Below are 12,141 nucleotides of genomic sequence, written 5' to 3'. Positions count from 1 at the left end.
GAGGAGACTCCACTTCCCACCACAGAGGGGCGCCAGAGAGGCACTCTCCTCCTGGGGCTATCTCTGGAGCAGTGCTGTAGGAGCCGTCTGCCTACGGATTTTGTGGAGGTCACGTTTGGAAACATCCATGTGATTCCTGAGATCTGCAGAGCCATGAGGTGACGCCACTCAGCAGGACCCCGATCGATCCTACTCGCAAGGGAAAAGAGGAGTGCGGCCTGATTAGGGACTAATTCTTCTTCTCTTCCTATGGGAAGCCTAAGTGTGTTTAGCTAGAATTGTTTTCACAAAATAATACTATGAGGAGCTCTGCACAGACTTGACCTAGGAAGTCTCCATCAGCAGACAAGACAGGCTCAGGCACTCCAAACTAACACCATACAGCCAGAGCTCTCTAAATCCTTCAGATTCAGCTCCCTGTTTTAACTAAACAGCACTGACACCCCAGTTCAATTTCTGCCATGTTCATCAAGCCTCCCCAGCCCTCTATGAATCAACTCCCTCCTCTAGCTCCTGCGACTCCAGGTTGACCACTGTATTTCTGGAATTTAGACAAAACCGCATGTCATGTGGTGGCCACTGAGGGCAGCCACCACCTTTTCCTTTATTCCCAATGCCCTTAGCTGCACCTAGTTGGGTCCCTGGCACATGGCCATGGTTCAGAGCATTCTTGGAATTATATTAAATGAAGTAATTATGGGTCTGGGCCAAATGGAGTCAGAGGCCAAATTTTCCAACAGTGGTTTTATTGTTTTTATAGCCTGTATTCTTTGAAGGGAAATCCAAGGTAGTTTATACAACAGAACTTAGAGCAAAGGGTAATAGACTCTGTGTTCATGGACTTGGCAGTGGCTGGAGAGCTGGCATCCCAACCCAGGGAGCTGCCTAAGGGAGATGAAAGAGGCTGTTCTTTGGTGATGGATGGACCCAAGGTCAAACTCAAGCTCTATTATTTACTACCGTGGGCTTCATTTCCTTCATTTGTAACAAGAAGATAATAGTATTTACCTTACAGGATAGTAGTGAGATTTCAATGTAATCACGTGCAAAGCCCCTAGCTCATAACAGGTCCAGGAGTACGATAGTTCTACTCTCCTGTTGTGACTTAGAGAGACACGAGATAGAACAGGGCTCGGGCTTGAGAGTCAGGCTGACTCGGACGGGGTGTGAGAGCTGCCTTCTCCACACGCACCTGTGTGCCTTTGAGCAAGGTAGTTAACATATACAAGGTCTGTTTCCTCATCTGTAGAATGAGAATAATAAATAGCACCTACTTCATTGAGTTTGAGGGAAGATTAAATGAGATCAATGAAATGCCAAAAATTGCCTAGGACTTATTCAACTCTAAACAAGTAGTCACTATTATTTTGCTCTTCTTTAAGGTGGTATGAGGCATCTACCAGGTCCAAAGTCAGGATCAGGCTTTGGGAGGGCTCTGTGGATTAGGGGGTCCTGGCTGAGAGGCCCTGCCAAGACCACAGGGCAGAGCACATGGCAGAAAGCCTCTGACCTGGTGGGCTCCGCAGGCACCGTTAGTTGGACTGTGGAGACGCCCCAGAGGTCCACAGCCCCAGGGGGTGGAGAGATTTTCCAGGGGATGCCCAAGGCAGACAGCTTTATGGCAACACATTTCCTGGTTCTCAACTTCCATGTGAATTCCTTCCTAACACTGATCTGCCTGCGCTGAAAGCATTCTTTTGGTTTGCTGGTCTCATCTTCTCTTCTACGATTCCCCCTTCTTCTACTGTACAAACACACTTCTGTGTCTTTTCACCCCGAATCTTAGTACGGTACATGTCCTGCTGAGTCACAACTTCTGGGGCACCAAATAAAGGGACGATCCCACAGATGGCATTCTCAATGTCACCTTTGATCAAGGCACTCTAACCACCGCTCCCCAAATCCAGGGCTACCACGTACAGCTGTGCGGGGTGTTCACCACATTGCTCCAGGGGTCGCCACTCCCATCACAGCCTGTGCGACCAGCTCTCCCTGGAGTCTTGCAGTGCGAGGCTGTAGGAGGTGGTCCTGGCCCTGTCCATCTCATCCAGAGAAACTTCACCAATAAAATGTAACTATTTAATAATTATTTATCAACATTTTCAGTGCATTCATGTTATTGTTATCAAATTTGTATTACTAACAGTTGAAATGATAACTCAATCCAGAAGAATTTTTTTTTAATTCTTAGAGGCTTATGGTCATAGGAAATAAAAAATATTCAATTTATATACATTTTTTGTTGCAGAGAAATATGATAGGAAAATCAATAAAAGACTTTCAAGCATAAAAATACATTACATTAGAATTAAATTCTGTGGGGGAAGTGGATTGGAAATACAATTTCCTACTGTTAAATAAGAGCTCATTCATGGATTTTTTTTTAAAAGGATGGTGGTGGACATCAAATTGCTATGATATTTGTATTTTATTGGCACATTTAAAACAGTGATGTGAGAGTCTTATTTTACAATTTGTATATTTATAACACACCAGACATTACATCTTTTCCAATTGCTTAAAATTGTTTAAGATATTCTAGATGTCAACTTTCAAATGCTTAAAAAAGGACATAGATTTTCAAAATTATTTTAGGAACCCTTGAGCAAAAATGGTGAACCCTGCTGAAGCCAACTGCTTGGGAGCAGGCGGCCTGCCCCGGCAAGTGGGGGTGTCGTCTGTCTCCACAGCAGAATGCAAATCCCCTGTGAGGAATGCTGGTTCTTCCCTCTTTTTCGGGCTGAGCTCAGACTCAGAGGTAGGGACTGTATTCTGTGGGAAGGGAGGCTTTTGGCTACCAGGTGGGGTTTGCTTGCCTGTCTCTTGTCATTCTTCTCTTTGCCACAGAACTGGGGTTTTCTTCTGGGTGACCCTGGGCAAGTGTTCCCCTCCCTCGGGACCCAGCAACTGGCTATCAGAAAGGGGCAGGGGCAGTCTGACCTCTTCCCCCTCAGACTCTGGGCACTCAGGTGGTCATTTGGGGCTCTGGTTATTCCTCCACCAAGGCTGCCTCACTGAGTGCAAAGCCTTCAACCAACTTGCATGAATGAACTTTTAGAAATATAGATGAGTTAGTCAAAGTCTCCCTATTCAAGAAATTTAAAAGTTTAATGTCACATATATTTAAAATAACTTATATAGCCCTGGCTGGTGTGGATCAGTGGATTGAGTGCTGACCTGTGAACCGAAAGGTCGCCTGTTCGATTCCCAGGCAGGGCACATGCCTGGGCTGCGGGCCAGGTCCCCAGTAGGGGGCGCACGAGAGGCAACCACACATTGATGTTTCTCTCCCTCTCTCCTTCCCTTCCCCTCTCTCTAAAAATAAAATCTTAAAAATAACTAAATAAATAAAATAAAATAACTTATAAAACATATTAAAATACCAATGTAGTAATTATAAATTAATATTAATTGAAATCAATGTATCAAATATTAATTAAATTAATGCATTCATTTTCAATTAACATATTAATATAGTCTTATATGAACTGCAAGGGTATTTAGAAACATTGCTTTCTTCCCAGGCTCACATTTCATTCATGAAACAATTATATTCATCCTCTTCCCATACATCATTGACATTGGCATCTTGGTCACCACTGGAGCCACTGCCCAAGTCATCCCACACAGCTCTCCAGAGCGCCCATCTTCACTTCCGTCTGAGTTATTTAGGACACAGGACGCTTTGCATCCGTGGACGAGGCTGTCACTGGAAATTATACTCCCAGCCCCAAGTACCCATTCTCTATTCATGAGCTCTGCAAAGTAACCACTTAGTGTATTGTTTTTTAAAGGGATCTGTAAGAGGCTTGTTTACAGCATCCAACACTTGCAATAATAAGGAAAAATGGCTAAATCTGTGCTCCGTGGTTTTGTCTCCATTTTTGCTCCAGTAAGTGACCTTTATAAGCCTTTGAAGTGCAGCATTGATTGAAGTTATTGGGAGCTAATACGTCATCCCCAAATAGTGCTTTGTGGGTTAAAATGAAGTGATTGGGAGTGAGCCTTATAACATGAGAGACTTAGCAAGAACTTAAATGGAAGGTAAATCTCTCTTTTCTGAGAGATAATGGGTGAGTGACTGGTGGGGGAACAGTTGCATGTTGGAGTCTGGCTAGATCCTAGACCCTCCCTCCCAGGTTGGGGCTTCGTAGGAGCTGCCCTCCGGGCCCTTCTTTGGGATCTCCCCCAAGACTGCCCCAGCAGGATGACGGGTTTGAGCTGGGGCAGAGGCTGATGGTGGGGCTGTCATCTGGACCCAGACCCAAGCCCGAGAGAGGAGGCCATGTTTGCCTCGTGCTGTGTCTGCACAAACAGCGGCTTCTCCTCTGCTGCCCTTGCTGTCTCCCAGCCAGACTGTGAGGTGGGTGCTTCTCTGTGAGAAAACTGAAGCTCTAGGCATTTTTCAACTTCATTTATAGACATGAAAACCTGGCCAATAATTAATCTCCAGGTAGTTAATCTTATGCCCAGAGGCACAGAGCTAGCTTTGGAGTTAGACATCACAGATTTACATCCTTGTTCTTTCCCTTAGAAGACAGAAGTCCAGCAGTGAGTCCCTTGATCTTTCTGGGCTTTACTTGTCTTACCTGTAAAATGGAGGTAATAATGTCTACTGCACAGGCATCACGAGGATTAGAATAATGGTACCCAGCCCAGAACCCGGTACATCGTACGCTCTGCCTGTAAGATCCTGGACCCACCAGACTCAGTCTCTGAGAACATAATATAAAAAAAGAACCAGCCACTCCCTGGGACCATGTGGTTTCCCCTGGACAATGAGTGGGCACACTGTTTCTTTTTACATGTGTGAAATGCAAGGAAGAAGATAGTACACTGGCCACCTGCCCAGACACGGTACCAGGGATTCAGGCAGGGATGCTGGTGTGTGACAAGCATCTTAAAAATCACTTCTGTGGCTTGTTTCTCTTATTACAATAATGAGAGAGTGGTGCACAAGGAAATTACAATCAACTCTAATTTCCAGGGAAAATATCGGTTATTTTGGTATGCATCATTCTAATTCTTTGTTTGCTTGCGATTCCTCCTTTAATCGCAAACATAGGATCTTATGCTTCATATTATTTTTCACTTGCTTTTTTCAATGCCCATGAACATCTTTCCATGGCATCGCTATGGTTTCCCATCATCCCAATGGGCACCATGTTCTGTTCAGTGGTTGTGCCATTGTTTTTCTAGACCGACCGCTGTTGGGAGGCTTTTGGTTGGTTTCTAATTTCTCCCATTACATACAAGGCGTTAGAATTTGACAGTGTGGAAAGCACTTGCTCCCATCACTTTGGAACTTTTCATTAACTTGGAAAGAGAGAAATGTGATCATCATTCTTTCCATTTGACAGATGAGAAAACTGAGGCTCACAAAGAAAAAGTGGTTTGCCCAAGGTCAGCAGCTGGTAGAGCAGCTCCCAACCTGAGCCTTTTGGGCCTCCAAGCTGGCCAACTGCCTGACGCAATACTCCATCTTTCTTTTCTTTTTTTTCTTTTCTTTTCTTTTCTTTTGTCTTTTCTTTTTTCTTTTCTTTCTTCACAGAGGAATGTGATGAAAGGATATTTATGCTTCTTCTGCCTCTTTCTCCCAAGGAGCTTCTGGGCTTTGAGGGACCACTTAACCCAAACCAGAAACCCTGTGCTCCCAATCCACTCCTCACGCACTGCAGTTTTATTTTGATCATTGTAGTTATTGGTACTTGTTATTTTCTTGTTTATTTACTCGTCTTTCAGGGATTTTCAGTGGAGCAGAACCAATCCCCAATGATTAGAGGCAAGGCCTGGATTGTCTTAAATCCCTACAACACTTGAATTTTAACCAGATATCCGAGTGGGTCAAAACCCATTTATAATGACCTCAATCCAGACTAGAACTTCCTCTTACACACGAGCATGAAAGAGCGTATGCTTGGTGTAATGCACACTGACTTTTCCAGAAATGCAACCACCAGGGAAATTGAGAGATTATTTTACTTTCTTCATTCTGCAGTTTTCGCATCTCAGAAAATGACGTCATCAGCAACAATGCCGTTCCTGGGATTTTAGCCGCCATTGTTGCTCCTGTATCAGTCCACACCTGCAGCTGTCACTGCAAAAGGAATTCTCGGTGTATCTACCTACATCTTTTTTTAGACCTTACTTCAAATTCACAAAGACAAAAAGAAAATGTTATCAACATTCATTTGGCTATTATCTTTTCCTCCTTAACTTCAAATATTATAAATAAGCTTAAGCATCTGAATATTCTATGATGCTTTCTGGTGTACTTGTGAGCAAACATTTGAATATTATAATACATTATTTTATAAAAAGTACTTTCCTTTTATTTCTCCATTACATTACAGTGAAAATGGTATATTGCTTATTTAAATTATGTGAACAAGTAGAATGTATTATCTGTGACTTTAATTTCAGAATGATCAAGGAGCCATCAAAAAGATTTGAGTTACCAAGAGGCCTTTGGGCCCCACCGTGTTGAGAACCCTGGTGTGGTCTGTCTCCCCCAACAGAGGATCTGCTCTGCGGAGGCAGGGCCTGGCCTGCCCGAGCCCCTGGTCCTGCCCCAGCACCCGGAAGAGTACTCGGTAGAGGCCAGTTGAATGAAGGAGTGATGGAGGCATTCCAGGCATTGTAACAAATTTGGGTGGGGGAGATATCCATGGGCTGAGTCAGCCTTTGACAAGTCGATTAGGTAGCATTCTGAATTTCTTTATATCCAAGTGCCAAGTAGGATGGGAAGCCTAATCTGCCCAGATGTTAAGAAGATTCAAGGAGATCACGGATCTGAAGACCCCCCTGCAGAGTTCCTGGCAGGAGGCAGGATTGAGGGGTGCTGAATAATTGATTGCTGCTATTGTTTTTGTCGTGAGATTTCTCAAGCAGTAAACCGTAACTCTCTATTTTCAGCTACCTGGCCCTCCTCTCCAGTTAAAATCTGATAGTTGTTATTAATACAATTTTCCTAAGAACCTCCTATTCCCATTTATTTATTTCCTCCCCCCTCCCCCACCCCAAGGCCTGAGCTACTTTCAATAATCTCCCTCTAATTGGAAATCGGGGCTGTCAGGCTGACCTTCCTCTCCTCTCCCCAGTTTTCAACTTGATCCTGTCTCTGCCAGATGCAAACGTCCCCACCGCTCCAAGCAGAAGCCACAGGCCAGGAGGGTGCCACGGAGGCCAGACTCCCTGTGGGCGCCACGGTGGGGTGGGTGCCCCCAGACTTCAGCTGCCACGTGGGGTGTGGGCCTGGCACCTCTGCCAGTCCTCCGTGATGAAATGCCACCGCCCCCGGGGAGCCGTCCCCAGCCTTCCACGGTGGCGTGGCGGCAGGTTTATCACACTCGCTGAGAGAAGACATAATCAATTCCCCAGCTGGCACTTTGCGCTGAATACCCACTTTTTCAGCTTGATAGCAGGACTAAATTAGTTATTTAGCAACTAGGCCCTAATTTAGAGCGAGCGAGAGCCTTGACAAGGATCATTGTTCAAGGCCATCCCCCCTTTGCCGTCAGATGGGAGGCCCACAAATCCCCAGAAGGTGATAAATAGACAATTAGAAAATAGATATATTTGGTTAGATCTACAAGGCTCCCCAGTGCTGTCAGGCTCACAATGAAGGGGCCGAGGTAAATTGGTGGCCAATGAACGCCAGCTGCACGGCCATCCGTCCTGCAGACACTCAGCCATATGTGGCCATTTACAGGCCGTCCTGAAGAATAGCTCGGACCAATAAGACCGGAGGGAACTAAAAATACTTGACAAAGTTGGCTGCTCTTCATTTAACAAGAATAAAATATCTAATGGGGTGTAATGGAGGCCATCAATCACCTACTGCCATTCCCAGCCGTAATACCACACTTTTAACTATTAATGCAACTTTTTTTTTCCCTAATAAGTGAGACAGGCACATCCGCTTTGTACACGGGGTGGATGTTTGTGGAGTGAAGATGAATGGGAGATGCGGGAGAGCTGTGGCAGAGGACGAATTCCAGCTTAAAAATAGAAAGGGATGGCGGGAATGTGAAATGGTGCAGCTGCTGGGGAGAACAGTGTGGAGGTTCCTCCAAAAGCTAAACATAGACTTGCTTTGGGATCCAGCAGCTCCACTCCTAGGTGGACACCCAGAAGAACTGAAAGTAGAGACTTAGACAGGTACTTACACACCATTGTTCATAGCATTATTCCCATTAGCCAAAAAGTGGAAGCAACCCAAGTGTCCATCAATGGATGAATGGATAAGCAAAAATGTGATGTACACATGCAATAAAATATGATTTGACATTAAAAAAGAAGGGTTTCCTACAGTAGGATGAATCTGGAGGGCATTGTGCTAAGACAAATAAGCGAGATACAAAAGGACAAACGTGGAATGATTCCATTTGCGTGAGGTCCTTCGAGTAAGTGGGTTCACGCAGACAGGAAGTAGAATGGTGGCTACCAGGGGCTGGAGGGCGCGGGGAGTGGGGAGTTACTGTGTAATGTGCAGAGTTTCTGTGTGTGATGATGAAAAAGTTCTGAAATTACATAGAGGTGATGGTTGTACAACATTGTGAATGTACGTAAGCCATTGAATTATACCCTTAAAAATGGTTAAAATGGTCATTTTTCTGTTATGTGTATTTTACCACTTTTTTAACATTTTAAATAGGAAAGAGAGAGCGGGCAACACATTGAGAATCCGCTCAAATGGTAAACACCATGTTCAGTGGGTAGGAGCTGATTATTTCCTGCAGGGTAAGGTTTTCCAGCCCCTCTGCTTCTCTCAGTGCCAGAAGCAGTCATGAGCCCTCCTCCGTGTAGAACAAAGTCCTGGGCTCTGCAGCACACACCAGATCGGTCTGGGCTCGCCCTCAGAGACTCCATTCCACTGGAGCCAGCAGACAAGTGCACAAAGAACACACAGAGCTGCAAAGAGCCAGCATTCGGGAAGCAGCATAGGAGAGGGGCAAGGTGACCTCAGCATCCTAAGGGGAGGTGTGACCCAAAAGATAGGTATGGCACTGGCCATGAAAAGCCCTTGAGCCAGGGCACAGACAAGAGGCAAGATTTGCCCAGGACATACAGTAAAGGTTCTCCAGGCAGAGGAATGATTGTAGACAAAGGGAAAGACACAGGACACACTCCCCTATTTAGCTGGAGTCCTGGGTATGTGAAGGGGAGTAATAGAAGGTGAAGGGGGAAATGAGGGTGAAGGTAGTCAAGGAAAGCCTGCACTCATTTGTTATTCATTCATTCCCCAAATATTTGTTAATTATTACGATATGCTAGGTACTGGGATCTGTGGATGAGAGATAGGTGCAGTAAAGAAACAGGAAGACTGGCCCGAGTTGGCCAACACAGCAAGGAAATGGACTGGCTCACACAACAAAGTCGGAGGCAGAACAGATTCCTGGATTGGCTGATTCGAAGGATTGCCCGTGCTGTCACATAACCGAGACCTTTCCTTTTTCTTTTTCTTTTTTTTACCCTCACTGGAGGACATTTTTTTCATTTTTTGTTTTGAGAGAGAGAGAGAAACATTGATGCGAGAGAGAATCATCGATTGGTTGCCTCGCCTATGCACATATGCACATAGACTGGGGATCAAACCCACAACCTAGGTAAGTGCCCTGATTGGGAATCAAACCCACAACCTTTCAGTTACGGCACAGAGCTCCAACCAGCTGAACCACACGGGCTAGGGTTCCGAGATCTTTCTGTCTGTAGTGGAGACTGGATCTCACTGACCCATTCTATCTTTTTCCAAAGCACACAGAGTGCTAGAGCACATTTCCCAACCTCCCTTGCAGTGGAGTGTGGCCATACGAACGACTTTTAGCCAATAGAATGTGGGTGCATAGAAGCCTCCCACGCACAATCCTCCACCGTGTCTGTCCTCATCTGCCAACCAGAACTGGAGGACCCCAGGGTGCAGAGCACGGCAGAACCCCCTGGAGGAAGGAGCATGATCCCCTGAATTACCATATGCATTAGTTTGCAAAGGATGACAAAACAAGGTACTGCAAACTGAGGGGCTTAAACAACTGAAATTTATTTTCTCACAGTCTGGAGGCTGGAAGTCCAAGATCAAGCTGCCAGCAAGTCTGGTTTCTCCTGAGGTTCTCTCCTTGTCTTGCAGATGATACTTTCTCCCTGTTCTCACGTGGGCTTGCCCTGCGTGCTCACATCCCTGGGGGCTCTGTGTATCCAAATTTCCTCCTCTTATAAGGCCACCAGTCAGGCTGGATAGTGCTGACCCTAATGGGCTCGTTTTAACGGAATCATGTCTTTAAAGGCCTTATCTCCAAGTAACAGTCATGTTCTGAGGTACTGGGGGTTAAGGCTTCAGTGAATGAATTGGCAGGGAGACACAATTAAGCCCATACGACCACATGAAAGGCCTTTTCCAGAAGTCTGATAGAAATCTACACGATCAAGAAATAAACCTCTGTTGTGTTAAGGCGCTGAGATGTGGGGGGTTGTTTGCTAAACAGCTAATGATACTTACCCTGATTAATCAACTGTTAGTCTGCTCTGCAGTTAGTAGCGAGCTTCATCCGGAGGTGGGCTGAAAGATGGCTGCCGGGAGACCCAGGGCCGTCTGCTTCCTTTTTTACCCCCACTGGGAAAGAGAGGGGCAGTTGCAGAGGTTCTCCATGAGCAGCGAGTGCTCTCCTTTCCCAGAGGCCCCTGCCAAACTGCCCCTCTTGTTTCACCAGCCAGAGATGGGTCACACGCCCATGACCAGTCACCATGGCGGGGGAATGGAGCTAGTCTGACGGACTTATATAAGCAACGTGAGGCCATTTCCCCCCGAGCACCAGGCTATGTGAGGGAGGAAGGGGTACCTGAGTAAAATTGGAAGTTTGTTAGACAAGAGGAAGAATCGATGTTAGGAATGCAACCAACAGCTGATCCAACACCTTTAACGAGTTTCCCTTCATTCTATAGCTGCCAGGGGCCAGAACTCTGACAAGCCCAACACTCTGTGGGCAATTTTTAAAAGGACATGTAGAATATAAAGGCTGGAAGAGACTTTTGTGTTTATCTATTCTAAGCCAATCCCTTTATTGTATGGAAGGTGAGGTCCAAGACCACCAAGGAGTTAGTGGTGAAATCGAGACTAGAACGTAGGGGTCTGACTCACACACTCTACCTTCCCTCAAGCCACCAGTGGGTCCCATTCTTTGCTGCTCATCAGAAATACCTGGGGAGATTTCTAGCAATACAGCTTCCAGAGCCTGCCCCAACCTGATTAAATCAATCTTCCACCCTGGCTGGGCAGTTCATTTGGTTACAGCATCCTCCTAATACACCATGGTTGTGGGTTCGATTCCTGGTCAAGGCATATACAAGAATCAACCAATGAATGCATAAATAAGTGGAACAACAAATCTGTGCTTCTCTCTCTCTCTCTCTTTCACCTTTCCTCTCTTTCTAAAGTTCAATAAATTTTAAAAAATTAAAAATCAATCTCTGGAAGTAGAGCCAGAATCCTGTGTTTTAAAAAAATTTCCTTAGTTTATTCTACTTTAAATACAGCTTTGGGGACCAGAATACCATACCTTTTCTAGAGAAATCATTCTGATATTCCGATTTGCCTTAAGAACAGAAAGTCCTGTGAATTTGGTTAATCTGGGAGTATTTTCAAGTCACCCCCAAAGATGGATCTTCCCTGGGTAAGTCAGGCTTTCTCATGGCCTCAGTTTCCCTGGCATTAGATGACACCTCAGTGCCTGACCCCTCTAGCTCCCAGAGCTACTGTGAGGTCCAAATGAGATGACTGGGACGTGAGCATCCTTTGTAAACTGTTCAGCGCTGTTTACAGTAATTGTCAATCCATAGCTGCTTCCAGATCAGCTAAGAAATATTTCAGGGATCTCGGGAAAGGCAGCTTATCCATATGGCCTGAGCCGTCAATCTGAAAGACCCCATGGGTGGGAAAGTCAGGTCCCCACAGATGGAGACCAGCACCTGTCCTCAACCCACCACCCACTTAAGGAGTCTCCCCCTCGGCCACCGCTGGTTTCATGCATTATTCAGTCACTAGAGTCACCCTACAGTGGCCCTGATGGCGTCCTTCACACCATCTGAGAATGTCTCCAGGTAGGGCAGACAAGGAACAAGAAGCAGAACGACTTTGAAAACACCCAC

Source organism: Phyllostomus hastatus, unplaced genomic scaffold (assembly GCF_019186645.2).
Source record: "Phyllostomus hastatus isolate PE091 unplaced genomic scaffold, TTU_PhHast_1.1 phas_contig_34, whole genome shotgun sequence".
Taxonomy (NCBI): domain Eukaryota; kingdom Metazoa; phylum Chordata; class Mammalia; order Chiroptera; family Phyllostomidae; genus Phyllostomus; species Phyllostomus hastatus.
The sequence above is the reverse complement of the archived record's forward strand: the minus strand, read 5'-3'. Positions refer to the sequence as shown.